Below are 6,249 nucleotides of genomic sequence, written 5' to 3'. Positions count from 1 at the left end.
CATATCTGTGGAAAGGCATTGGAGATCTCTTGAGATGAAGGCTTATAAAATAAAAATCCAATAGGCGATTTGGTGTTGCTTTCCCAAATGTGCTGACTTTAAAAGCACCCGAGAACCTGAATATAGCCTGCGTTCAGTGTGATACAAATATTGTTTTAAGCTGAAGATTTCCCAGAGCTCTTCTGATCTGATTACAGCAAAATTTCTGAGAAATGAAACTATCTTCAAGTAGTCTACTCCCAGGAAAAGGAGGGAGCAGAGTTCCCACAAATCCCCTCTTCAGGGAGTTCCGGGCCGCATAGGAGTAGAGAGACACAGCAATCTTTCTTTCTTGTTTGTTTGTTTGTTTGTTTGTTTGTTTTTCTAAGGTAATTTTTAAAGTCTAGATAAAAGAAAATCGGATTTTAAATTCTAAAACCTTATTGTATAGTATGTTCCCTAAGCTTTTTTCTGTATAGCTCAAGCTGGACTTTGACTTGTAGGCTCAATCCTTTTGCCTCAGTTCAGGCACTAAGAATTTATAATCAAGCATGAATTCACATTTTAATATCAAGCAAATGTCCCAATAAAGTTTTCAATTGTATATTAATTAAACCTGAATGTTTATACGATACACAGAATCCTCCTCATCTCCTAGACCTGCCTATCTTCCTGACCTATTGGCCACAGTGTTTTATTCATCAACCAATAAGATAAACATATTTACAGAATGACATCTCCCATCAGTGGGTATGTATGATCCATGGCACTAGTCATACGAGATTGTCAGAGAAATGAAAAAGAGATGGTGAAGAAAATGTTACATAGTATCATCATCTGATTCTCCTTCTTCCTTCAAAGATGCCTCACCTGTTTCTTTGCTTTCTCCCTTATAGCTTTGGAACAATTTCATATCTTTCTTTAGTTCTTTTGTCAACCACCTGAGCTCTATCCTTAACTTCACCATATATAATGTAAATTTCTTCAACTACACCATGGTGGGTCAATTCTTACATATGAAGTTTTTCTGTTTCTGTCTTTGCAGCTTGCCTGGCTTTGCCAATGGCATAAACCAAAAACCTTATGAAACACTCACACAGAACTGTGCACCATCACGTGCACTATAAGACCCTAACATGGAACTAAAGCCAAAGGTCTAACAGCACTGTAGAGTGTGTGTAAGCATGTGCACACATGGCTACTCCATCTGCAAGACATTTCGGATGTTACAGCAAAAGTTAGATATAAAATTGGATACTCCTCTTCTTGATACGTCTGCTAATCAATGGGCATCCACCGACAGGTCTGCTTCTGCCATTCCAACACGTCTATCAACATTAAAAAGTCATTTAGTGAAGCCTTCTTTGTAAAATTTAAACTAGCTTTGCTACCGCAAGACAACACAGTCTTCACCTCTGATCTCAATAGCTATTGTTTCCACAGCCTTCGTGAATACTCAGCTCTTCCATCAGGAGAGAACATGAAGGCTGACAGGTCATGCTCAGTGCAATGGAGCCCATGGTATGGACCCAGCAGGACGCAGAGCAATGTCATGCTTTCATGAGTAGATATCATAAACTTTCTTATTTCACATATGCTCTCCAGAAAATCCACTAATCTCTCATAAAGAAGTCTATCTATTCCTATAGGATTTTCACAGGAGCCTTTGTTTCCAGGCCTTCTCCCAAATTTTAATTTCTCCTTTGAGGTCCTCATCAGTGAGCCCTCCTATGAGCATATGAATTGCAAACGTAAGGGAGCTTTTGCTCCTGGTAATTTGCCTTTTGTCAGTTAAAAGGGTAGAGAGGAGATACCTCCTCCCAAACCCACAGAAGAGAGATGTACAGTAAGATGCTCATGAGTGGCATCTCAGCTTATGTGATAGGACAGGAATGAACCACCAATCGCTGCATCCTCATAACAGTACATGGTAGACTTGAGTCATTCAATCTTGGTTAGAGCATGAGAAACTGGTTTTCATGGCTGATTCCATGCCAGAAAACCTCCCTCCAGGATGATGGCACTGTCTGGAATCTGAAATCATCTTTACTGAACAGTCAGGATGTTTGACACTCCCATTTCTAAAAGCATGCAAAATGGTAACATGGTTGAAAACAAAGGAATAAAGAAGATACTTACAACTGGGGAAAAGATGAGTCAAGAGCGGCATGTCACCAACAATAAAGATGGAAGATTCCTTTTTAGGGTGACAAAAACATCCTAAAACTAGTTTGTGGGATTGGCTATATAAGTCTGTCCCTAAGGACCATTGAATTATTTATTTTGAGGGAGTTAATATTTGTAAATGATAGATGAGAAGGGGTTGATTTCTAAGTAATTCAATCATTAAAAGTAAAGGGGCCTGAGAATTTTTGAATGGTGAAGAAGTCGCACACAGGAAATCTGAAGGAGTTGCTTGAGAGGCAGGTAAGAGTTCAGCCGAGGACAGGGTACTGGGTTACAGGATTCCACCAAGTGTGAACGTCAGGTTCAAAGAGAAGTACATGAGACTGGACTTGGAAAGAAATATCTGGGTTGGAAATGCAGTTTTTGAAGTGGTAATATATACAACTTGACTGACAGACTGACATCACCAAGGGAGTGAGAAGAAAACAGGATCTAAGAGCTTAGAGCTGTACCAATCCAAGATGAAGGAAAGGGAGAGGGAAGGAGGGACAGAGGGAGGGAGAGAGGGAGGGAGAGAAGGAAGTTTCCAAGGTCTTAATAACCAAGGAGAGAAAGTGTATCTAAGAAGAGGGAGTGAAGATAAGAAACAGACTGATAATTGATCAATGCATTGACAGCACAGAGGGAACCAACAACACATAAAAGCAGATGCTGAAGGCCATCCAGGAATGCCTGCTCACACCGAGTTCAGTTTAAAAATGAATGAAGATAACTAGAAAAGAGACAAAAATGACCAGTTCTTTCTAGAATGAGAAAGGAGAAGAAATAAATAAGAATAAATAAAAACCCGATCTGAAATGTATCCACACAGAAGAAGCACTCACTGTGATGTTTAAGTCACATGATTGAGGATATTTGTAGTTTAAAACACTGAGAATTTTATAGCTGAAAAAATGTCATAAATGAAATTAAAAACACAATAAATAGATTTTTAGGTTTTAGATGAAATAAAGGAATTCCATAGAAATGGAATTCTGTTCACGGCCAAATTCATTTGTATTATACCAACCATTTCAGAGGTAAGAAGTCTAAATTTTAAACAGAAAATTAAAAAGAAAAATAGGCATATTCTCCAGGGGAGTCTCCACTAGAGGAATCCACTAGGATTGAGCAGATGTCAATCCCACAGCTAGAAGGAGAAAGGCTACCAGACCCAAATCATCATGGCCAAATTAATTAAAGCAAGCTTTTTTTAAAAAATTCATTCACATTAGTGAACACCTCCTAAAGCAGGGGTTCAAGAAATCAGCACTGGACATGAGGAAGATAAGGTTTTTATAGCTCAGAAATAGGGAGCTTCCAAATGGGGGATTTGGCAAGAAATAAGCAGGGTTACAGAAGCAGAACATAAGCATGACAAGTTGCTCATAACAACATCCTGAAACAAAGACACAGTTGCAAGGTCATAACAAGTAGTCATAGCCAGGTGGTCATAATAATCTTTTGAAACAAAGGCATAGTTGCTATGTCCTGCAACAGGCACTCAGCATCATTTGTTGTTAAGGTTACAAGTGGGGTATAGCCCAATCCTTGAGACGCAAAGGTTTAATCACAAACAGGAATGAATCTAGTTTGTCTTTACTATAAGATGGCTTTCAAACCTAAGATGGAGGCAGCCTGGTTCATTACAGGTCCTCCATGCTTCTTTATGCTCTCTAGCTGAGGGACATCAGTCAGGTCCCTTCTGGGTTGCAAAAATAACAGTAAGAAATGTGCTGCCTTTCTGGTGTGAAAAGCCAACACTCAGAATTTAGAACCACTAAGGCCGATGTAAGGAGGGAGATAACCACTTCCTGTCCAGAAATTACCCAAAGGTAATTGGAGGTAGTCAGCCTTGTCTTTGGTACCAGTAGAAGAAAATACAAAGGGCCACAGGACATTCAACCCAGCAACAGGCATCCCCAAGGGATTCCCAAGTGCCCTCCCTCCATCATCCATTTCCAGCATATCTCCCTTTTGATCCAAATTTTGGAGACATGCATTCATTGTCCCAACAACAAATGACTTAGATACAAGAACTCCATTCCATTTGCAGGGGAAGATAAATGTTGTTGGCATCATTAAAATAAACTTGAAGTTCACTGTCAACAGTTGGGTATGTACTGCGTGTTATTACCTTTTTATGCCTCCATAACGGTATTAATGCCCTCACCCTTGTTGATTTGTGTGTTAGAAAAAAAATTTCCAGTTTCAAATGATGAGCTGACATGTTACAATTCAAAATGATAATGAATGAAACTGACTCTCTATTAGACACAACTCTAAATGTGTTACACAGATGAGATCACTTAACAGTCATAACAACCCTATACTGTTTGTATTACCACTCTCCTTATTATGCAATGAAAGGCCTGAGGCATAAGATTAAGTTATTTATACAAAGTCAGTGTTGTATGATCAGCCGAAAATAGGACATTATTATGTGATCATATTTTGTTTATGATCTAACAAATAAAGCCTGCTTGCAGATCAGAGTGAAAAGCTAGGCACACAGGTTAGCCACAGAGGCCAAGCAGTGATAGCCCACGCCTTTAATCCCAGAAGCCACACTAGTTAGTCATAGAGGTCAGACGGTGGTAGCCTACATCTCTATTCCCATCACTCAGGAGACAGACTGATCTCTGCTAGTTCAAAGCCACCCTGAGCTACACAAAATGGATCCAGTCTAAAAAAGAAGCAGAATTCACACAACAGTAATCCCAGCACTTGTGATTCCAAGCCTTTAATCCCAGCAATGGAGAACAATATAAGACAGGAAGAGACGGGGGCTCAGGGCAGTCTGAGGAGCAAGGGAGTGAGAGTGCAGTCTGAGGTCAGAGCAGTCTGAGGAAGCACTCACTCTGAGGGCAGGATCGCCCTTTCCCTCTGAGCAGTGGCAGTGGCTGGCCACTTTGCTTCTCTGGTCTTCAGCTTTAACTCTAATGTCTGTCTCTGAGGTTTTATTATTAAGACCAATTAGAATTTGTGCTACATTATCACCCCAACTCAGGCTCAGGGAACATCAGAAAAGGAGACAGAAAGAATAAGAGCTGGAGGAAGGGTAGAATTCTAGGACTGTCTTCTGGGCATGTTTCAAATGTTGTGCTCTTGAACTCTCTGCAGTTGTGATTAACAATACAACACCTACACAAGATTGGGCTGTTGACATTCCTGTCATGAGGTGGTGAGGGACTCTTGAGGCTCTACCACTCTGTGAGGAATTAAAGACAGACAATGGTTGCCTGGGGGAGGAAAAGACATTTTCATCAGTGGTATAACAACCAGGTAGCTGCCCATGCTTCTATGAACAGCCCCTCACTCATGGTCCCCTTAACAGCCCTAATTAATGACTTCCTAGGTCACCACAAAAGCTGCCCAGGGAGAAAAGCAATCACCAGCCATATATAAAAGCCACAAATGACAACAATGACCAGCAAGGTATTCAAGCAGAGCAAATACAGACTTAGAAAGGAAAAAATAGAAAAACTCCTAAGAATGGGAGGGGCTCCAAAAGAAAAATTAATATTTACAAATTTGAAACTTAATAACTATGTGATCAAATTATGAATTACTAGTGTAATTGATTCATACATGGGCTTCAGAATCTATGCACTTAATCAAAATCCATGAAGATTCTCATTTGCTTAGAAGATCTCTCACAGAAGTGTAAAATGCAATATGTTCATACCAAATGGTATAAAAGGATGATAGACATTCATCACAATTTTACAAGTTGATCCATACCTCATTTTGCATAATTTTATGCACATTTAGAAAGATAGGAAACTAAAGATATCATTTTAAAGTCTAGAATTGATATGGAATTCCACAAGTTGTATGAATCTAGCTTTTATCTAAATAAATAAATAAATAAATATGGGATATTAACACAGTTGTCCCTCAGTATCCATGAAAGATTGGTCTCAGGGCCACCAAAATCCACAGACAATGGAGTCCTTTATATCAAATGGCATCAAGTTTGCATATAATCTACATATCTTCCCATGTACTTGGTTATCTCTGAATTTTTTAATTCTTTTTCCAACATAAATGTTATAGGAGTTGTGACACTATTTTGTTCAGAGAATAATGATAGGAAATAAA

At 39.3% G+C, this 6,249-nt stretch overlaps 1 pseudogene; it reads right to left on the bottom strand.

Moving 5' to 3' along the window:
- Nucleotides 1-799: 799 nt before the first annotated feature.
- LOC127216435 (proteasome subunit alpha type-3-like) lies at nt 800-1,533 on the bottom strand (annotated as a pseudogene).
- Between the last annotated feature and the right edge of the window lie 4,716 nt (nt 1,534-6,249).

The sequence above is a fragment of the Phodopus roborovskii genome, unplaced genomic scaffold, assembly GCF_943737965.1.
Source record: "Phodopus roborovskii unplaced genomic scaffold, PHOROB, whole genome shotgun sequence".
Taxonomy (NCBI): domain Eukaryota; kingdom Metazoa; phylum Chordata; class Mammalia; order Rodentia; family Cricetidae; genus Phodopus; species Phodopus roborovskii.
This window is presented reverse-complemented; position numbering and strand designations above follow the sequence as displayed.